The following is a 23,644-nucleotide window of genomic DNA, read 5'->3' on the forward strand; positions in this document are numbered from 1 at the left end:
GCTGTCGGAGTGTTTTCTTTTCTGTGTTAGCAAAAACTTCAGAAGAGAAGGATTTAGGGGTAGTGATTTCTGACAGTCTCAAAATGGGTGAGCAGTGTGGTCAGGCGGTAGGAAAGGCAAGTAGGATGCTTGGCTGCATAGTTAGAGGTATAACAAGCAGGAAGAGGGAGATTTTGATGCCCTTATACAGAGCGCTGGTGAGACCACATTTGGAGTACTGTGTTCAGTTCTGGAGACCTCACCTACAAAAAGATATTGACAAAATTGAACGGGTCCAAAGACGGGCTACAAGAATGGTGGAAGGTCTTAAACATAAAACGTATCAGGAAAGACTTAATGAACTCACTCTGTATAGTCTGGAGGACAGAAGGAAAAGGGGGGACATGATCGAAACATTTAAATATGTCAAAGGGTTAAATAAGGTCCAGGAGGGAAGTGTTTTTAATAGGAAAGTGAACACAAGAACAAGGGGACACAATCTGAGGTTAGTTGGGGGAAAGATCAAGGTCAACATGAGAAAATATTATTTTACTGAAAGAGTAGTAGATCCTTGGAACAAACTTCCAGCAGACGTGGTCGGTAAATCCACAGTAACCGAATTTAAACATGCCTGGGATAAACATATATCCATTGTAAGATAAAATACAGGAAATAGTATAAGGGCAGACTAGATGGACCATGAGGTCTTTTTCTGCTGTCAGACTTCTATGTTTCTATGTTTCTTGCCACTTCTTAACACCAAAAAAAAAAATCAGGGCAAATTTGTTTTAGTTTTTTTCTCATGCTTCCTTCTTTCCTATGAATGAGTGATCTTTTCCTAAACACTCCCTTAAAAGTTCAGCTATTATTTCATCATTCCTAAATTTATTGGACACCCGTCTTATCATCAAGATAACTACACACCCACACACTTTAAAAAGTATGTGTGATGTAAAAATGACGTTGAGGCTCTAGAAAGAGGCAGAGAAGAGCAACAAAGGCAATTAGGGGGCTGGAGGCTAAAACATATAAAGAATAGTTGCTGGAACTGGATATTTCTACTCTGATGAAAAGAAGGAATAGGGGAGATATGATATCAGTGTTCCAAAATCTCAGCGGATGCCACAAAGAAGGAGGAGTCAGGCTATTCTGCAAAGCACCTGAGACAAGAAGCAATGAGTGGAAACTAAACAAGGAGAGAAGCAACAGAGAACTAAGGAGAAATGTCCTGACAAGATAAAAATGTACAGTGATATTTCGTCTTACAAACACCTCGTCATACAAACTTTTCGAGATACAAACCCGGGGTTTAAGATTTTTTGGCCTCTTCTTACAAACTATTTTCACCTTACAAACCCACCGCCACCGATGGGATGCCCCACCTCCCGACTTCCGTTGCCAGCGAAGCACCCGTTTTTGCGCTGCTGGGATTCCCCTGAGGCTCCCCTCCATTGGAAACCCCACCTCCGGACTTCTGTGTTTTTGTGATGCTGCAGGGGAATTCCAGCAGGGGAATCGCAGCAGTGCAAAAATGGGTGCTTCGCTGGCAACGGAAGTCCGGAGGTGTGGTTTCCCAGCGAGGGGAGCCTCAGTGAAATCGCAGCATCGCAAAAACACAGAGGTTCGGAGGTGGGGTTTCGAGGACTTCCGTGTTTTTGTGATGCTGCGATTTCACTGATGCTCCCTTCGCTGGGAAACCCCACCGCTGGACTTCCATTGCCAGCAAAGCGCTCATTTTTGTGATGCTGGGATTCCCCTGCAGCATCACAAAAACACAGAAATCCAAAGGTGGGGTTTCCTATGGAGGGGAACCTCAGGAGAATCCCAGCAACGCAAAAATGGGTGCTTCGGCTGGCAAAAGGGGTGAATTTTGGGCTTGCACGCATTAATCGCTTTTCCATTGATTCCTATGGGAAACATTGTTTCGTCTTACAAACTTTTCACCTTAAGAACCTCGCCCCGGAACCAATGAAGTTTGTAAGACAAGGTATCACTGTACATGGATTAGAGAACAAATGAAAAGTACATGATATCGTCAAGAGAGCAAAAGAATTGAAATAGAAATGAGCTGCTTCTGACAGTGTATGGAAACACATTCCTGCCTACAAGGAAGCGGGGAGGCCAGTCAGATGCAACGAGCCCACAATCACAGCGCTTGAGCAACAGATGGGTCTGCATCCAACCTATCCCTGTTGCCACGCATGCAGTGGCTGAAGCTTTCCAGGTACCTGCCAGGGGAGCCATATGCTGGCCTGGAGCTGATGCTGCTGCTGTTCCCCGCAGCAGAGGTGCTGGTGCGCCGCGACTTTCAGGCACTCACTGCTTGTGTCTCTATCTGTATAGTCTGGAGGACAGAAGGGAAAGGGGGGACATGATCGAAGCATTTAAATATGTTAAAGGGTTAAATAAGGTCCAGGAGGGAAGTGTTTTTAATAGGGAAATGAATACAAGAGCAAGGGGACACAATCTGAAGTTAGTTGGGGGAAAGATCAAAAGCAACGTGAGAAAATATTATTTTACTGCAAGAGTAGTAGATCCTTGGAACAAACTTCCAGCAGACATGGTTGGTAAATCCACAGTAACTGAATTTAAACATGCCTGGGATAAACATATATCCATTGTAAGATAAAATACAGGAAATAGTATAGGGGCAGACTAGATGGACCATGAGGTCTTTTTCTGCCGTCAGTCTTCTATGTTTCTATTGCAGAGCCCTGCAGTCAGGTAGAGAGCGCCGGCCGCGGGTCAGCCTTGCTGCCCCTTTGGCTCTACCTCCCATCCACACCTCCCTCACTTGCTCCCGGCACAGGGCACTGATCCTCCACCTGGCCTTCCCATGTACTTCAGACGACGGGGGAGGCAGGTGAGGGCAGTGTGTGGGAATCCCCTGCAGGAACAGCCACCCGTAACTCAGTTACTGACCACTGTCCACTGACCCTCCCCCACCTCTGGGTCTCGAGCGAAGCGGGAAGGGGAAGAAACTCACAGGGACTGCCTGAGGCAAAGCGCCTTCTGCCGCACGAATCCCAGCGACCGGTTCGGTCCCACAGAGTTGGCCTTCTCTGGGTCCCGTCGACTAAACAATGCCGTCTGGCGGGACCCAGGGGAAGAGCCTTCTCTGTGGCGGCTCCGACCCTCTGGAACCAGCTCCCCCCTGAGATTAGGATTGCCCCCGTCCTCCTTGCCTTTCGCAAACTCCTTAAAACCCACCTCTGCCGTCAGGCATGGGGGAACTGAAACATCTCCCCCTTGCCCATGTTGTTTTGGTGTTAGATTGATTGTGTGCTTGTTTTTTAATATTCTGGGGTTGTTTTTTATGAATGTTTTAGCTTAAATCGTAATTGGATTGGTGGGTATTGGATTTGTTATTATGTATTGTTTTTACCTTGTTTTGAGCCGCCCCGAGTTTGTGGCAAATAAATCCAATAAATCAAATCAAATCACCTGCCTTTCCTCCTTCCTTCCCTTCCCCCCACTCTCTCTTGGCAGGAACATTTTGACAGCACTCTGCACACAAGAAATCTTTCTCGCTTCCAAACTCCGCCAGAAATGAGGCTTCATGAGACTCGTTGCACCTGCGTAGCTTCTTGGAGCAAAAGGGGAAAAGATTTCTTGTGTTCAGCATGCAGCCAGTTCCTTCAACCGGGGCTGTGTCTTAAGTGCACTCTTCCCCCCCCCCCATCCACCGCCGAGAGAGGGGGGGGCGGGTTTGGAAGAGACGAGAAAGTGCGTGCCTGGCTGCTTTTGCTGCTGAGCGCGGCTAGAAGTTTGGCTGTCAGCTCGGCTTCCTCAGGCTGCCCACGAGAGTTTCTTCCCCCTCCACTTGCGAGCCAGAGGCGGGGGCGGGTCAGTGGACATAACACCGAGGAACTTGAAGGAGGTACAAGCCGCAGGTAGGATGCGCGTCTCATCTCCCATTCCTTGCCACCTGATCTACCACCCCCAAATTGTGCCCCACTGTGAGACACACGTCCTAACTGACACTTGTAGCTCCAATGAAACATAGAAACATAGAAGACTGACGGCAGAAAAAGACCTCATGGTCCATCTAGTCTGCCCTTATACTATTTTCTGTATTTTATCTTAGGATGGATATATGTTTATCCCAGGCATGTTTACATTCAGTTACTGTGGATTTATCTACCACGTCTGCTGAAAGTTTGTTCCAAGGATCCACTACTCTTTCAGTAAAATAATATTTTCTCATGTTGCTTTTGATCTTTCCGCCAGCTAACTTCAGATTGTGTCCCCTTGTTCTTGTGTTCACTTTCCTATTAAAAACACTTCCCTCCTGAACCTTATTTAACCCTTTAACATATTTAAATGTTTCAATCATGTCCCCCCTTTCCCTTCTGTCCTCCAGACTATACAGATTGAGTTCATGAAGTCTTTCCTGATACGTTTTATACTTAAGACCTTCCACCATTCTTGTAGCCCGTCTTTGGACCCGTTCAATTTTGTCAATATCTTTTTGTAGGTGAGGTCTCCAGAACTGAACACAGTACTCCAAATGTGGTCTCACCAGCGCTCTGTATAAGGGGATCACAATCTCCCTCTTCCTGCTTGTTATACCTCTAACTATGCAGCCAAGCATCCTACTTGCTTTCCCTACTGCCTGACTGCACTGTTCACCCATTTTGAGATTGTCAGAAATCACCACCCCTAAATCCTTCTCTTCTGAAGTTTTTGCTAACACAGAACTGCCAATACAATACTCAGATTGAGGATTCCTTTTCCCCAAGTGCATTATTTTACATTTGGAAACAATGAGGTTTGTTTGTTTGTTTGTTTGTTTGTTTGTTTGTTTTGTCGAGTACTTATTGGTGGTATACAAAACAATGTTTATATACATGATATTAGTAAAAGAGAGACATTAGGACAGGGGACAGAAGGCACGCTGGTGCACTTATGTATGCTTTTACTGACCTCTTAGGAAGCAGCCCCAACCCTCCTGGGACTTAGGAAGAGGTCAGTACTGGATAGTCTGTGGGAAAGGTTTTGGGGGTTAGGTGTGTTAGTGAGTTCCATGTATCAACTACTCGGTTACTAAAGTCGTATTTCCTGCAGTCGGGTTTAGAGTATGCTGTACGTTGGTGTTGTGTCCAGAGAAGTCCATTGTAAAAGAAAACTTCTCGTGAGTTCGAGAAGTTTGATTGAACTCACGAGAAGTTTTCTTTTACAATGGGCTTCTCTGGACACAACACCGAGAAACATGATGGAGCTACAAGTGTCAGATAGGATGTGTATCTCGTGGCCCAACACGTCCCACCTGCCGGAAATGAGTCTCTGTGAGACCTATCATGCCACCACCGCTGCCTCGTGGAGCAGGACTCAGCAAGGGTTGCATCGTTACATGCATGAATGGCAGCAGGACCCCAGCCTACAGGACCCCAGTCCTACAGTTTGTGTATGCAACAGTACAATAAGATTTGCAGACTCCTGCTCCACAAGGCAGTGACAGTGGACCAGCTGCTCAGCCGACACCAAGAATAGGGAGGGGAGGCGGTGGCGATAGGACATCCAGTTCCCCACTCGCCACTCCCAAAATAATAACTCCCGCCGATAATAAGGCCCAGGCTATATTTCAGGGTTCAAAAAATACGAGGTCCTGTCTTATTTTCGGTGAAATGCGGTATGTATATGTATATGTGTGCATGTTTGGTTTGAATATGTGTGTATGTTTGGTTTTTATAATAAGGGTTTTTAGTTGTTTTATTAAATTGGATTGTTACATGTTGTTTTTTATCATTGTTGTTAGCCGCCCCGAGTCTGCGGAGAGGGGCGGCATACAAATCCAATAAATAAATAAATATATGGTTTAGGTTTAGGCTTATTGGATTTATATGCCGCCCCTCTCCGCAAACTCGGGGCGGCTCACAACAATAATAAAAAACAGTACAGTACATAATACCAAATCCAATGCCCACCCATCTAGTTACAATTTAAAATTAATAATCTCATAAAAACAGTATATATTAAAAAAACAGGCACACAGTCAATCAATCAACAAAACAACATGGGCAAGGGGGAGGTGTTTTAGTTCCCCCATGCCTGACGGCAAAGGTGGGTCTTAAAGAGTTTACGAAAGGCAGGGAGGGTGGGGGCAATCCTAATCTCAGGGGGGAGCTGGTTCCAGAGGGTCGGGGGCCCCACAGAGAAGGCTCTTCCCCTGGGTCATGCCAGACAACATTGTTTAGTCGACGGGACCCGGAGAAGGCCAACTCTGTGGGACTTAATCGGTCGCTGGGATTCGTGCGGCAGGAGGCGGTCCCGAAGATATTCTTGTCCGGTGCCATGAAGGGCTTTATAGGTCATAACCAACACTTTGAATTATATATATATTTAAAAATACCCCCAAATGCTATGATCCAATTACCGATGTGGAAGACAGGGGGGCAGGATGGAGGGGAGGTGGGATCTGTTGTTAATCTATCAACCACCTCCACTACATTTGGGCCCCAAGATAACTGGCAGAACCAGGTCCTTAGGTCCTTATGAAAGGTCAGGAGGGTTGGGGCTGCTTCCGGTTCAGACCGGTTCTTAGAACTGGTAGTGCCGGCGGCGGGATGCACCACCCATCCACTTGGGATGCTTCTGCAGAAGCATTGCATCAGCGCTTATTACGTTTTCTGCAGACATATTCATTTTCAGATTTTTTAAAAATTGTTATCTTTTGTGGTTAGCTCTGGCCCAGCTCTTGCCCCAAGGACTGTGGATGTGGGGGAGACATCCACATGCTGCAGGCCTGTTTTGCCCCCAGTGGAATCTGCTGATGAAGGCTCCTCTGACCAAGAACACATGAGTGACAGGGAGGAGGAGAGTGTGGCAGACAGCTCAGAAGGAGATCAATTATCTAGCTCCTCCTTGGATTCAGAACAAGAGTTAATGATACAGCCACGCATGAGGAGAGCGATGCATAGGCAGCAACAACTGAGAGATGATTATCAAAGAAAATGAGGCCACCTGTGGTTGGGTGGGGCTGTGGTAATTAGTGAGGCTGCTATAAAGAGCAGCCTGTGGGTTTGGCCATTGTGGAGGATTATCTGATCGTTGTGTTTCGTGACTGCTTTACTGACTTTGACTTTTTGTGTGCTGATTTTCCCCCGCTTTGAAACTAAACCAGAGCCAAGTGTGTTTCACTTTGTGAAAGAAGAAAGACTGTGAATTGCCTCATAGCTGCAAGCTAAGTATCACAGAATTGATAAGGGACTTTACAAATTACCAGTTTGTTTGGAGACCAGTGCTCTTTGCTATACCAAAAGAGGGCTTAGTTTAAGTGAATTTTCATTACAAAGAACATTGTTTTGAATTTTCAAACGTGTGTGTGTCTGAAATTTGTACCTGTGAATTTTTGGGAGGAGTCTACCAGAGAGCCCGACAGAACAGTTATCAATGATCAAAAACATAATTTTTTTATGGTCTTCAGTCTCGTTGGCCTGGCTTCACAGCCATAAGAAAAAAAACCTAGCTCATTCTGTTGCATGATATATTCAGATTACAATACTGTGTTGTAACTTTTTGTTTCCAGAAGGAGAAAAGGACATTGGCCGATCACTTCAAGCAAGATGTCACTTCCTGTGTCCTATACCAGTTCTTCTTGCTTCAATTCTGAGGTAAGTAAAATAATAACTTGTCCAGTTATTTAGTTTCCTATTTTTGTTGCGTCACTGGAAAGTCAGATGGAGCCAGATGATAGTGACAACTAGTATGGCCACATACTAGGTTTAATTCTGTAAAATCTATAACTAAGTCTATTTATTTTTAATTTAGCATATGCTAAAGCATGGCCTGCACTGGCTGCCGATCGGTTTCCGGTCACAATTCAAAGTGTTGGTAATGACCTTTAAAGCCCTACATGGCATTGGGCCAGAATACCTCCGGAACCGCCTGCTACCGCACGAATCCCAGCGGCTGATAAGGTCCCACAGAGTTGGCCTTCTCCGGGTCCCGTCGACCAAACAATGTCATTTGGCGGGCCCCAGGCGAAGAGCCTTCTCTGTGGCGGCCCCGGCCCTCTGGAACCAACTCCCCCCAGAGATTAGAACGGCCCCCACCCTCCTTGTCTTTCGCAAATTACTTAAGACCCACCTTTGTCGCCAAGCATGGGGGAGTTAAATTATCCTTTTCCCCTAGGCTATTACAAGTTATGCATGGTATGTTTGTGTGTATGTTTGATTTTTTATAATAAGGGTTTTTTAGTTGTTTTTATTAATTGGATTGTTTCATGTTGTTTTACCACTGTTGTTAGCCGCCCCGAGTCTATGGAGAGGGGCGGCATACAAATCCAATAAATAATAATAATAATAATAATAATAATAATAATAATAATAATAATAATAATGGTGAGCGCTAATACATACTAATACATAACGAAGCAGTGGAAGTGATGTGCCGGTGCCTGGAGGCTGTTGGGGCCTGGATGGGTGTCAACAGACTCAAGCTCAACCCGGATAAGACGGAGTGGCTGTGGGTTCTGCCTCCCAAGGACAATCCCATCTGTCCGTCCATCACCCTGGGGGGGGAATTATTGACCCCCTCAGAGAGGGTCCGCAACTTGGGCGTCCTCCTCGATCCACAGCTCACATTAGAACAACATCTTTCAGCTGTGGCGAGGGGGGCGTTTGCCCAGGTTCGCCTGGTGCACCAGTTGCGGCCCTATCTGGACCGGGACTCATTACTCACAGTCACTCATGCCCTCATCACCTCGAGGTTCGACTACTGTAATGCTCTCTACATGGGGCTACCTTTGAAAAGTGTTCGGAAACTTCAGATCGTGCAAAATGCAGCTGCGAGAGCAGTCATGGGCTTACCCAGGTATGCCCATGTTTCACCATCACTCCGCAGTCTGCATTGGCTGCCGATCAGTTTCCGGTCACAATTCAAAGTGTTGGTTATGACCTTTAAAGCCCTTCATGGCACTGGACCAGAATATCTCCGAGACCGCCTTCTGCCGCACGAATCCCAGCGACCGATTCGGTCCCACAGAGTGGGCCTCCTCCGGGTCCCGTCAACTAAACAATGCCGGTTGGCGGGCCCCAGGGGGAGAGCCTTCTCTGTGGCGGCACCGGCCCTCTGGAACCAACTCCCCCCGGAGATCAGAACTGCCCCTACTCTTCCTGCCTTCCGTAAACTCCTCAAAACCCACCTTTGCCGTCAGGCATGGGGAAACTAAACATCTCCCCCTGGGCACGTTGAAGTTATATATGGTATGTCTGTATGTGTGTATGTTAGTACAGGGGATTTTCTTAAACTTATAATATTTTAATTAATTGGATTGTATTGGATTGTTTTTCACTTGTTGTGAGCCGCCCCGAGTCTTCGGAGAGGGGCGGCATACAAATCCAAATAATAAATAAATAATAAAATAAATACTCCCCCACAATTCTGACTGTCAGAAACAAAACTTCAAAAATTTCTATCTAAAATCAGTACTAGGGCCTATTTAATTTTTTTAGTATCTATGTTGAGTTTTATGAATACAAAGAGTGTTTGCTAATACAGTAGTACCTCTACCTAGGAACGCCTCTACTTACAAACTTTTCTAGATAAGAACCGGGTGTTCAAGATTTTTTTGCCTCTTTTCAACAACCATTTTCCACTTACAAACCCGAGCCTCCGAAACTGTAACCAGAAAAAGGAGGGAGAAGCCTCCTTGGGGCATTTCTGGGAATCTCCTGGGAGGAAACAGGGCTGGAAAAGGCGCTGAGAAGCCTCTGTGGGGTCTCCCCAGGAATCTCTTGGGAAGAAACCGTGTGGAAAAGGCAGGGAGAAGCCTCCTTGGGGCCTCTCTAGGAACCTCCTGGGAGGAAACAGGGCCGGAAAAGGCGGGGAGAAGCCTCTGTGGGGCCTCTCTAGGAATCTCCTGGGAGGAAACAGGGCCTCCACCCTCCCTGTGGATTCTCCAATCGCATGCATTATTTCCTTTTACATTGATTCCTATGGGAAAAATTGCTTCTTCTTACAAACTTTTCTACTTAAGAACCTGGTCACGCAACAATTAAGTTCGTAAGTAGAGGTACCACTGTACCCGAAACATTTCTTTAGTAAGTCACAAGACAGGCTCACCAATGTATAGGGTTTTTAAGCGAGAATATATTGCTTACCAAAATCAATAAAAGGCAAACTCCAATTGAAATTTGAAATAATTATCTACATAAATCTCTTCCAACTTTATGTTGAAAATCTTCTGGAAATATTTTAGCGTGCACAGCTTGAATCCTTCTTATGGTCCATTAGAAACATCAAGTTGGAACAAACTCAGTATTGTTTTCCGTTCAAGGATTAACTTCTGTACAAAGTGTATTGTACAGGGAACCTCATTAAGTAAAGTTGGATTAGATAATCTCTAGGCTCCATTCCAGCTGTCACGATAAGTAGGGACAATTTTCAGGTTTAATTTTGGGGAATATCTTTGCTTTGTGATGGTCTGTTAATATATTGCCTTCCAGTTATGTAAACGAAGGTCAGCGAGTACAATGGACCCTCCCATGTTCTGAACTGGATAGCCTTTCTCCTCCTCCTTCTCAGCAGAGCCTTAGAACGAGAGCTAAAGAGACTATCTGTACTCAGATTAATAAGGCTTGTCTTGGTTTTAGGACTTGAATAAGGAAAGAAATTAGTTAATCATAGACCAAGAGAAGGGTGAAAATAAGATATCTGGGTATCTATAATGCCTAACGTCTGTATAATATATTCATTTGACCTCTTTCAACTTTGAGTTCAATGAGACACCTGCCAGTAGCAGTTGGAAATACCCAAAGTGAAAATGAATATAACTTTAAAAGTTGCATTACAATAATTATCACGGTAATCGTTCAATCTTTTTACAATAAATAGCTAATTATGGAATGTTGGGCAATAATATCTTACCGAAAGGGCAGTAAAAATCTGGTTAGAAGCATTAATATGGTAAAGCAGGAAGGGGTTGGGAGGCTTATAAATCTAATAAATTATTAAATTAAATTGAATTAATATTATTGTCTATGGAGATTCTCAGTGGTCCCAGATCGTGCAGAATGCAGCTGCGAGAGCAATCATGGGCTTCTCTAAGTATGCCCATGTTACTCCAACACTCCGCAGTCTACATTGGTTGCCAATCAGTTTCCGGTCACAATTCAAAGTGTTGGTTATGACCTATAAAGCCCTACATGGCATCGGACCAGGATATCTGCGAGACCGCCTTCTGCCGCACGAATCCCAGTGACCGGTTAGGTCCCACAGAGTTGGCCTTCTCCGGGTCCCGTCTGGTGGGACCCAGGGGAAGAGCCTTCTCTGTGGTGGCTCCGACCCTCTGGAACCAGCTCCCCCCAGAGATTAGGATTGTCCCCACCCTCCTTGCCTTTTGTAAACTCCTTAAAACCCACCTCTGCCGTCAGGCATGGGGGAATTAAAACATCTCCCCCTTGCCCATGTAGTTTTTGTGTATGATTCGATGGTGTGCTTGTTTTTTATATATTGGGGTTTCTTTTTTGGACTTTTAAACCTAAAACTGTAATTTAGATTGCTAAATATTAGATTTGTTACTATGTACTGTTTTTTACCATTGTTGTGAGCCGCCCCGAGTCTGCAGAGAGGGGCGGCATATAAATCCAATAAATCTAATCTAATCTAATCATGGTTGGCCCAAAGCTGCTTTTTCAAGAGGCAACTGGACTATCTGGTTTTTCTTTGAAGATGTTTTGCTTCTCATCCAAGGAGCTTCCTCAGCTCTGAATGAATGGCGGGGAATGGAAGGATTTATAGTCCTTGTAAGAGGAGTAAACAGCTTGTTGGATGAGAAGCGAAACATCTTCAAAGAAAAAACAGAAAGTCCAGTCTTGAAAAAGCAGCTTTGGGACATTAACGTTATTAACAACAGAATGTCCGAACAGCTTCCTTGACTTATGACGGTTCATTTACTGAACTTTCAAAGTTACAATGTCACTGACAGTCTCAAAATGGGTGAACAGTGCAGTCAGGCGGAAGGGAAAGCAAGTAGGATGCTTGGCTGCATAGCTAGAGGTATAACAAGCAGGAAGAGGGAGATTATGATCCCGCTATATAGAGCGCTGGTGAGACCACATTTGGAATACTGTGTTCAGTTCTGGAGACCTCACCTACAAAAAGATATTGACAAAATTGAACGGGTCCTAAGACGGGCTACAAGAATGGTGGAAGGTCTTAAGCATAAAACGTATCAGGAAAGACTTAATGAACTCAATCTGTATAGTCTGGAGGACAGACGGAAAAGGGGGGACATGATCGAAACATTTAAATATATTAAAGGGTTAAATAAGGTCCAGGAGGGAAGTGTTTTTAATAGGAAAGTATACACAAGAACAAGGGGACACAATCTGAAGTTAGTTGGGGGAAAGATCAAGAGCAACATGAGAAAATATTATTTTACTGAAAGAGTAGTAGATCCTTGGAACAAACTTCCAGCAGACGTGGTAGATAAATCCACAGTAACTGAATTTAAACATGCCTGGGATAAACATATATCCATTGTAAGGTAAAATACAGAAAATAGTATAAGGGCAGACTCGATGGGCCATGAGGTCTTTTTCTGCCGTCAGACTTCTATGTTTCTATGTTTCTAAGGTGACTTACGACAAATTTTCAAACTTACGACCATTGCAGTATCCTTATGGTTATGCGATCCATTGGTGGGGTTTATTTTTTTTAAAAAAAACTTATTCTGTGGGTGTGGCTTAGTGGGCATGGCATGGCTTGGTGGGCGTGGCTTGGCGGGCGTGCATGTTCAGGAAGCAAAATCACGCAGGAGGACACATAGCATGCGTGCATGCGCAGGAAAACATGGCAATGCGTGTGCAGCGCACAAGTATCGAGAAAAGAGGAGCCTGTCCCTGGTTCGTCCCTCTAACTTCATCCCCCACATCACAAACAGTGAACAAATCTTAGTGAAACCTAAGACATTAATCAAAATATGAGCTTGCCCTTAGCTAATTTGTCTTGGTTCATGCACTATAAATCTCAGGAGAAATAATCACCAAGCATAAAATGCATTTCTTCAGGCTGCATGAATGCTTTTTCCTATTGTTTGTTTTCCTTAAAGTAAAGTAAAGTAAAGTAAAGTAAAGTAAAATAAAATAAAATAAAATAAAATAATAAAATAAAATAAAATAAAATAAAATAAAATAATAAAATAAAATAAAATAAAATAATAAAATAAAATAATAAAATAAAATAATAAAATAAAATAAAATAAATATAATAAAATATAATAAAATATAAAATAAATAATAAAACAAAATAATAAAATAAAATAATAAAATAAAATACTCTGGCATTGGACCAGATTATCTCCAGAACCGCCTGCTACCGCACGAATCCTAGCGACCGATAAGGTCCCACAGAGTTGGCCTTCTCCGGGTCCCGTCGACTAAACAATGTCGTTTGGCAGGCCCCAGGGGAAGAGCCTTCTCTGTGGCGGCCCCCGCCCTCTGGAACCAACTCCCCCTGGAGATTAGAACTGCCCCCACCCTCCCTGTCTTTCGTAAACTACTCAAGACTCATTTATACCGCCAGGCATGGGGGAGTTGAGATAGTTCTTCCCCCTAGGCCATTACAAGTTATGCATGGTATGCTTGTGTGTATGTTTGGTTTTATAATAGGGGTTTTTAGTTGTTTTTTATTATTGGATTGTACATGTTGTGTTTATTATTGTTGTTAGCCGCCCCGAGTCTGCAGAGAGGGGCGGCATACAAATCCAATAAATTATTATTATTATTATTATTATTATTATTATTATTATTATTATTAAAATATAAATAAAATAAATAAAACATAAAATAAAATAAACCAACAGCAGTGAGATCTGACAACATGGGTGTGGATTTTTAAGACAGACAGAGAAAGCCACAGGAGGATAAGTCTCAGATGGGAATTGTAAGCAGCTGTCAGAGATTTTTTAAATTCTGGGTTAGCTGCACAAAATCATACGCTTGGGACGGGCAGCCCTATGAATCGAATAAATAAATAAATAAATAAAATCGCTGGAAGGCAGGAGCTGATCCAGAAAATCAGAATCAAATTATGAACAGAAACCTATAGGGCCAAGAAGACGTCTAGTGAGTTCCTTCCAAAAGCCCTCTGGGTTTTCGAACGTATCGAAAGCAGTTGTGCAAGATCCGAGTTTGCTTTTAATCCCATCAATAATAGAGCATGAAAATTCAATGCGCATTTTGGCTGTGAAAATCAAGAGGGGTCTATATAGGACAGAGGATTCCTCATTCTGTCCTCATAGTTCCCACAGAATTTGAGAGATATGTACGGTTACTTTTTCATAATTGGGAAGTTGCATAACAGCTTTCTCCCTACACGCCCCCCCCAAACCCCCTCTTCTTTCCTTCCCTGTGACTGGCCTTAAGGGCATTTGTTGTCCTAATTATTTCACTTCTCCTACACGGCTCCAATCCAATCCCATGTGACCGAGGGATAGATTTTTTTTTTAATGTACCTTAGCACCTACTTTTCTTTTTCTTATCTTTCATCCTAGGAAAGGGAAAGGGGGAAAAGTGATTAAGGAAATAGAAATAACAGAGTTGGAAGGGACCTTAGGGGTTTTTTAGTCCATCCCCCTGCTTAGGTAGAAAATCCTACACCGCTTCAGACCAATGGTTATCCAACATCTTCTTTAAAACTTACAGTGTTGGAGCATTCACAATTTCTGAGGGAAACGTTGTTCCACTGATCAATTCTTCTAACTGTCAGGAAATTTCTCCTTAGTTCTCAGTTGCTTCACTCCTTAATTAGTTTCCACCCATTGCTTCTTGTTCTATCCCCAGGTGAGAATAGCCTGACTCCCTCTTCTTTGTGGCAGCGCCTGAGATATTGGAAGACTGCTATCATGTCTCCCCTGGTCCTTCTTTTCAAGAATAGAATAGAATAGAATTTTATTGGCCAAGTGTGATTGGACACACAAGGAATTTGTCTTGGTGCATATGCTCTCAGCGTACATAAAATAAAATATACATTTGTCAAGAACGTTGTGGTACAACACAATGATTGTCATAGGGGTCAAATAAGCAATGAAGAAGCAATATTAATAAAAATCTTAGGATATAAGCAACAAATTACAGTCATACAGTCAACATGGGAGGAAATGGGTGACAGGAATGATGAGAAAACTAGTAGAATAGAAGTGCAGATTTAGTAGAAAGCCTGACAGTGTTGAGGGAATTATTTGTTTAGTAGAGTGATGGCGTTTGGGGAAAAACTGTTCTTGTGTCTAGTTGTCTTGGTGTGCAGTGCTCTGTAGCGACGTTTTGAGGGTAGGAGTTGAAACAGTTTGTGTCCAGGATGTGAGGGGTCAGTAAATATTTTCCCCGCCCTATTTTTGACTCGTGCAGTATACAAGTCCTCAATGGAAGGCAGGTTGGCAGCAATTGCTTTTTCTGCAGTTCTGATTGTCCTCTGAAGTCTGTGTCGGTCCTGTTGGGTTGCAGCACCAAACCAGACAGTTATAGAGATGCAGATGACAGACTCAATTATTCCTCTGGACATACCCAGTTCCTGTAACCATTCTTCATATGTTTTAGCCTCCATTCCCCTAATCATCTTTGTCGCTCTTCTCTGCACTCTTTCTACATTGGGGCAACCAAAACTGAATGCAGTATTCCAGATGTGGCCTTACAAAGGCCTATGTAAAGTGGTATTAACACTTCACGTGATCTTGATTCTATCCCTCTGTTAATGCAGCCTAGAACTGTGTTGGCTTTTTTTGGCAGCTGTTGCACATTGCTGGCTCATATTTAAATGGTTGTCCACTAGGACATATATCTCATTCTCTATGTACATAGAAACAAACATGTTTATTTCAAGTGTCATTTAATGAAGAAAAATGAAATCTGTGCCATTCTACTAATATATAACTAATTAACTTTTTAAAAAATGATCTGTATACATTATTATGTCAGAGCCTACATAAGGTACTATAGTAGTTAAGGTACTGAACTAGAAGAGAGAAAATTCTCCAAGGCGTGAATCAGTTTGGACCATGTTAGTACAGGGTACATGGTTGTTAGGGATTGTCATTGTAAACTGCATATTGTACACTTGTACCAAACTTGTACTTAAAGAGTTAATGTGCACTCAAAGAGTTAACTTGTACTTGAAGAGTTAATATTCAAGGCTGTTTCGTCACTTCCTCATTGAGGCTATAAAAGCTCATTATTCTGCTCAGTCACTTCTTTTACTTTTGCCTGAGATGGGGGAGTCGTGTTTAAGCTTCGTGCTTGTATAAGCTTCATGCTTATTATCTTTATTGCATTTTGCTTTGTGCTTCTATCTTGTAATTGCTCAGTGCATATTCTGTATTTGCTTTGTGCTTATTCTGGATTGTTTATATTTTGTTTACAGTGTTCCCTCTATTTTCGCGGGGGTTACGTTCCAAGACCTCCTGCGAAAGTCAATTTTCCGCGAAGTAGCGGTGCGGAAATAAAAACACAATTTTTGGCTATGGACAGCCAAAAACTACCCCCACGCACCCTTTTTCAAGGCAGCGCAAGGAGCCGGGCTTGAAATTAGGGCAGGGAGCGACGAAAGTGCGGAGGCCGGCAAAGATTGCTTTGAATGTCGGCTGCCCCCGCCCCCCCAGCGCCTCCGGCCCCCTCGCCACTACCGCCCGCCAGTGTTCCCTCTAATTTTTTTTTGGGGGGGCGGAAAAGTATAGTGTCTGAGCGGCAGTCCCTCCGGGACTGGGCAGCACTCTTTCCCTCTCACTCTTTCCCTCTCGGCTTCTGGGCAGGTTTGAAAAACTCTGAGTTGATGATGATTTTTAAGTGAGCCATTGCTCACTGCTCAGCTTAGAGGGAACTATGCCGCCCGCCCGCCCAATCCACCCCTCTCACCGGCTTTCTTGGGACACGGGTCTTCCTGCAACAGCGCTGGCGGCTACGGCTTCTCATCCTCATTCGGCCGGTAGCCGCTCTGAGTGCTTTGAGAATGCCTGCCCCGCCCCTCTCACAGTCCCTTAGCTGAGAGCGCTTTCGTCCCAGCTATCAGCGAGGGGGCTGCAGGAAAGATGGGGGCAGGCGTTCTCACAGAGAGGGAGAGAGAGAGGGAGAAAGAGAGAGAGAGCAAGAGGGGGGAGAGTGGAAGGTAGAGAGAGAGAAAAAAATTATAGAAAAAGGGAGAAAAAAAGAGAAATGAGAAAATGATTGAAGCAGAGAATGACGTCATCGGGTGGGAAAAACCATGGTATAGAAAAAAAACCCGCGGAGTATTTTTTTAATTAATATTTTTTGAAAAACCGTGGTATAGCCGTTTCGCGAAGTTTGAACCCGCGAAAATCGAGGGATCACTGTATACGTAAATAATACTTATTTAACTAAGTCTGTGTCTTGGCTTTATCACACATCCACGCTCTGTTAAAATTCTCTGCTCAGTGTTGTTGTGGTTAGTTCTGGCCCAGCTCTTGCCCCAAGGACTGTGGATGTGGGGGAGACATCCACATGCTGCACGCCTGTTTTGCCCCCGGTGGAATCGGCGGATGAAGGCTCCTCTGACCAAGAAGACATGAGTGACAGGGAGGAGGAGAGTGTGGCAGACAGCTCAGAAGGAGATCAATTATCTAGCTCCTCCTTGGATTCAGAATAAGAGTTAATGATACAGCCACGCATGCGGAGAGCGATGCATAGGCAGCAACAATTGAGAGATTATTATCAAAGAAAATGAGGCCACCTGTGGTTGAGTGGGGCTGTGGTAATTAGTGAGGCTGCTATAAATAGCAGCCTGTGGGTTTGGTCATTGTGGAGGATTATCTGATTGTTGTGTTTCGTGACTGCTTTACTGACTTTGACTTTTTGTGTGCTGACTTTTCCCCGCTTTGAAACTAAACCAGAGCAAAGTGTGTTTCACTTTGTGAAAGAAGAAGGACTGTGAATTGCCTCACAGCTGCAGGCTAAGTATCACAGAACTGATAAGGGACTTGTACAAATTACCAGTTTGTTTGGAGACGAGTGCTCTTTGCTATACCAAAAGAGGGCTTAGTTTAAGTGACTTTTCATTATAAAGAACATTGTTTTGAATTTTAAAATGTGTGTGTGTCTGAAATTTGTACCTGTGAATTTTTGGGAGGAGTCTACCAGAGAGTCCGACAGAACAGGTGTTGTCGAAGGTTTCATAGCCTAGCTAAACCGAGACAAGCCAACGGACCAGTATGTAGAAGAATGACATGCAGAGCCTAGGAGCAGAGCAAAGACAGGAATCAAACTAGAGTCATTACATTCTCACAAGCGGTCTAAATCCGATCTCTCGTGAATTCTGTTAACTCTTATATAATGCCAATTTGACCATTAGTTGAGTAGATTCTTGTGTATTTTTGCTGTTGTTAGTTGTGAATTCGTTTCCGACCCATCGCAGCCCCATGGACAATGTCCCTCCAGGACTTCCAGTCAGTAATGGGCAGCGAAAATTTTACTGCCACACTGTGGGTGTGGCTTATTTTGTGGGTGTGGCTTGATGGTCATGTGACTGGGTAGGAGTGGCTTGCCGGCCATGTGACTAGGTGGGAATGGCTTTAACGATCATCATCGTTCAAGTGAACTGTTATTGCCGCACGATGCCTTTTCATCTCAGCTGTGGGCCAAGCGAAAGCTTTGCAAGGGGGAAAAGACAGCAGCTCAGACTGCTTTGGCGCGGCGCAGCTCTCCTGGCCTTGGGAGGTGGCCGTGTGAAGCTGGAGGGGAGCCGGCCAGGAGAGAGGGAAGCTCGTCCGAGGCCAGGAAGGAGGAAAGAGGGAAAAAATGAGGATTGCGCAGCAGCAGGGAGAAAAAGGAGAGCTGAGCTGAGACGGGTAATCCAGGAAGTTACTGCCGCCAGTCAGCTGGAGCTGTGCATGCAGCTTCATTTCCGCCGGTGAAACTGCGTTCCACCCCATTGTTTGGCAGGACCCAGGGGAAGAGCATTCTCCGTGGCGGCCCCAGCCTCTGGAACCAATTCCCCCCAAAGATTAGAATTAGAATATTTTTCTGCCGTCAGTCTTCTATGTTTCTAAAGGTATATAATGTGGTAAGTTTGCACCCATGTCTCTATTGAATTATACATATACAACATAGATTTGAAAGGTTTGGGGGCCTCTGTTACATATCAATAGCAATAGCATTTAGACTTATGTACTGCTTCACAGTGCTTTACAGCCCTCTCTAAGCAGTTTACAGAGTCAGCCTCTTGCCCCCAATAATCTGGGTCCTCATTTTACCCACCTGGGAAGAATGGAAGGCTGAGTCAACCTTAAGCCTGGTGAGATTCGATCTGCCAAAGTGTTGGCAGCTGGTGATCAGCAGAAGTAGCCTGGAGCACTGCGCTCTAACCACTGCACCACCATGGCTCTTGTTTTGTAGGAAAGCTGCTCCGTACAAAGCTATTCAGAATTTCAGCTCCAAGAGGGCTGTCTTCAAATTGAAACTGATTCAGGTGTAATTTTTCCTGTGATTTTAGCCGCCCCGAGTCTGTGGAGAGGGCGGCATACAAATCCTAAAGAAAGAAAGAAAGAAAGAAAGAAAGAAAGAAAGAAAGAAAGAAAGAAAGAAAGAAAGAAAGCAGCCTCTGATGAGTTCCTTAAAAAATAAATGCTCAACCTCAAAGACAAGTTAATTTATGTACATTCAAGATATGTACATGAAGAAGAAGAATGGCTGCAGGGACAATTTTGTTAAAAATAAAGCAGCTGTGACTTTATTTTAATGACTTTCAGGTTGCAGGAGGGGAACATTTTTTATTATTATTTCTTGTCAGGATGAGGAAGGGAAAATAAGGCAAAACAGCCAAATAGCTTAGATTGAAAATTAATTTAAGCCAATGGCAAGTACATGTGATCTGTATTAGAGTTTTAATTCACGCCAATCCAGCCTTGCCCTAAATGCCTGAGCATGGGACATACTGTGGCATCAGAAATGGGTCCCTTAAGGCTTAAAAAACCTGACTGAACAACTTTTAAGCACATTCTTTTAAGCACATATATAGAAGCTGTAAAGATAAAGTTTCCCCTTGCACACATGTGCTAATTGTTCCTGACTCTAGGGGGCAGTGCTCATCTCTGTTACAAAGAGCCAATGTGTGTCCGAAGACATCTTCGTGGTCATGTGGCTGGCATGACTAAACGCCAAAGACACATGGAACACTGTTACCTTCCCACCAAAGGGGGTCCTTGCTTTTTTGCTTGCATTTTTATATACAGTAATACCTTGTCTTACGAACTTAATTGGTTCTGGGAAGAGGTTCATAAGGCAAAAAGTTCGTAAAACAAAACAATGTTTCCCATAGGAAGCAATGTAAAATCAATTAATGTGTGCAAGCACCAAAAAAAATATCACAAAAACGGTGCTCCGCTGGGCGCCACCGCCCGCTGTCACCTTTTGAAACAGTCGGGCGCTTCTCAGCGTTCTCCCGAACGCCGAACCTGGAAGTTCGGCAAAAGTTCAGGTTCGGGTTCGGGAGGCTGCCGAGAAGCCCCACCGCCCGACTGTCACCTTGCCAGAAGAGCCGCGGAGCTGTCGGCCGGTCGGGAGGCTCAAACGGAGGTGGGGGATCCCAATAGGGAATTCCATGGGCGGAGCTTTGACGTCACAGAGACGGCCTTCCTGGAGACCACGTTTCGGCTGGCCAGGAAGGACGTCTTCATGATGTCAAAGCTCCGCCCATGGAATTCCCTATTGGGATTCCCCACCTTCATTTGAGCCTCCCTACCGGCCGACAGCTCTGCAGTTCTTCTGGCAAGGTGACAGCCGGGCAGCGGGGCTTCTCAGCAGCCTCCCGGACACCAAACACGAACTTTTGCCGAACTTTCGGGTTTGGCGTTCGGGCGGCGGGTTCCTAAGGCGAAAAAAGTTCATAAGAAGAGACTAAAATTTTCCGAACCCCAGGTTTGTATCTCGAAAAATTTGTATGATGAGGGGTTCATATCATGAGGTACTACTGTACTTTCAAACTGCTAGGTTGGTAGAAGCTTGGACAAGTAACGGGAACTCACTCCATTACGTAGAAGTACAGATTTGAACCACTGAACTGCCAATCTTTCAATCAAAAAGCTCAGAATCTTAGCCATTGAGCCACCACGTCCCTATAGAACACTGATGGTGAACCTATGGCAGAGGTACCACAAGTAGCACATGGAGCCATATTGCTGGCACGCGAGCTGTTGCCCTAGTTCAGCTCCAACATGCATGTGTGTGCGGGCCAGCTGATTTTTGGCTCGCACAGAGACTCTGGGAGGGCATTTTTGGCTTCCAGAGAGCCTCCAGGCAAATGGGGGAGATTGTTTTTACCCTCCCCTGGCTCCAGGGAAGCCTTTGGAGCCTGGTGAGGGCGAAACATGAGTCTTCTGGGCCCAAAGAGTCTGTTTTCGGCCTCCAGAGGGCCTTTGGGGGACGGGGGGAGCTGTTTTTGCCCTCCCCAGGCATTGAATTATGGGTGTGGGCACTCGCGCATGTCAGTAGCGCGCGCTCACACTCTTTCAGCACCCGAAGAAAAAAGGTTCACCATCACTGCTATAGAAATTGTAAGAGAAGTGAATTAGTACTTTAGCCTCAAACATTTTTAGTCCACCTGCTCTATAGCATAATATTACAGGGCAGGCATTAGCTCAGTCTTAATTTCTGTAGTTTTCTAAACTAAAGACCCAATTTGACATTTGAAAGTCAAGTGTCTTACTGCATAGTAAGCAGTCACAAGTTTTAGAATGTTTTTAATATAACAACCATCATAAAGAAGTTATCTTTTATTGAGACCGAAGTGTTTAGGAAGGGAAGGTTGAGTTCTTTATTTGTCTAGCCTGAATTAAAATGCCATAAACTTTGGCATTGTCAAAACCTGAAGAAGCCGTAGTTCAGGGTTATAAAACTCCCAGTCCATGGGTCAGATGCCTCCTACACTGGCAACACCTACACGCAGTTTAGCAAAGGGGGGAGGGACTCATGATATATCTCACAACGACGTAGAAGTGACGTGAGTTTGACACCCTTGTTGTAATTGAAATGGAAGTGACATCAGGCTTAGGTATTTTAGCAGAACTTAAGACAAACTCTTGGGGGGGGGGGTTTGCTCTTCATATTCCAGCAAAGATCAGGACAAATTTGAAAAGGAATAAAAGATTCAAAGTTGATATCTGAGTGGCTATAATTTGGATATGAAGAAGGAGGCATTTAAATCGGCATACAAGTTTCAATAAAGATTCGTTCAATCTTTCATACACTGAAAAATGCCAGTAATTTGATCAAGAAATTCCTCAAGTTGTATGCCGAATCAAATACTTATGTTACTTCAAAAAATGCCATTGAATACAGAATCAGTTTCCATGTATCCTATCCTAAATAAGATTACAGATGATTTAATCAAAAATTGGGCCAAATCGTTTATGCGTAGTTATTGTGAACTGTAGCTAACTCATAACAACACTGTCTTCATATGACTGGAGTCAATATCAGATAGAATCTGAAATTTGATTGTAACACTGCTAAAGAAATAATATTTTTATTTATTTTATTGTTTTGTCAAGTACCTATTGGTGTTATACAAAGATATAACATTATTTATATACATGATACTAGTAAAATAGAAACATTAGGACAGGGGATGGAAGGCACGGTGGTACATTTATGCATGCCCATTACCTAACCTCTTTGAAATCGGGAGATGTCAACAGTGGATAGTTGGGTAATAAGAGAATTGACTCAAAGAACATATCCAGGGATGTTGTAGCCAGCTTGAAAATTTACTAAAATAGAAATGACAATCACAGGAGATTAATATATAGGACCGACAATATTTTTATTTTATTTTATTTTTTGTTTGTCAAACATGTACAAGATAGCAGGTATACATATGAACATAAACATAAGCAAAGTAAGAACGAATAAATTAAGAAAATAGGACATTTATTTTATTTATTTTTATTTATTGTTAGAGTTGAAAGGGACCATGCAGGTCATCAAGTCCAACCCCTGCCTGAGCAGGAATCCTAAAGCACCCCAGCCAAGTAGCAGTCCAATCTCCTCTTGAAAGTGTCCAGAGTTGGGGAGTTCACAACCTCCGCAGGCAGGTTGTTCCAATGGTTGATCATTCTTCCTTACTTCTAGGTTGAATCTCTCCTTGGTCAGCTTCCAGCCGTTGTTCCTCGTCCGGCCCTCTGGTGCTCTGGAGCAGTGATTTTCAACCTTTCTTGAGCTGCGGCACATTTTTTACATTTACGAAACCCTGGGGCACATTGAGCGGGGGGGGGGGGGCGCTAAAAAAAGTTTGGACAAAAAAATTCTCCCTCTCTCTTTCTCCCTTTCACTCTATTTCTCTCTCTCTCCCTCCCTCTTTCTCTCCCTTCATCTTTCTTTCTCTCTCTCTCCATCCCTTTCTTTCTCTTCCTTCCTCTCTTTTTTGCTCTTTCTCTCTCCCTCCCTACCTCCATGTCTTTCTCTCTCTCTCCTTCCCTCCCTCTCTTTCTCTCTCTTGCTTTCTTTCTCTCTTGCTCTCTCTCTTTCTCTTGCTTTCTTTTTCTTGTTCTCTTTCTCTCTCTTGCCTTCTCTCTCTCTCGTTCTCTTTCTCTCTCGCTCGCTTGCTCTTTCTCTCTCTTGCTTTCTTTCTCTTTCTCTTGCTTTCTTTCTCTCTCTGAGCTTCGCGGCACACCTGACCACGTCTCACGGCACACTAGTGTGCCACGGCACACTGGTTGAAA

General features: G+C 44.0%; 1 protein-coding gene across 1 annotated transcript in view; it reads left to right on the forward strand.

Annotated features, from left to right (window-relative positions):
- PRLR (prolactin receptor) overlaps positions 1-23,644 on the forward strand; it is a 193,419-nt gene that overhangs the window by 112,956 nt on the left and 56,819 nt on the right. Inside the window, exon 3 of the mRNA XM_070743460.1 lies at positions 7,508-7,592. The gene's annotated coding sequence lies outside the window, so the exon portion shown is untranslated. The remainder of the gene's footprint in view (positions 1-7,507; positions 7,593-23,644) is intronic.

This window comes from Erythrolamprus reginae, chromosome 2 (assembly GCF_031021105.1).
Source record: "Erythrolamprus reginae isolate rEryReg1 chromosome 2, rEryReg1.hap1, whole genome shotgun sequence".
Classification (NCBI taxonomy): domain Eukaryota; kingdom Metazoa; phylum Chordata; class Lepidosauria; order Squamata; family Dipsadidae; genus Erythrolamprus; species Erythrolamprus reginae.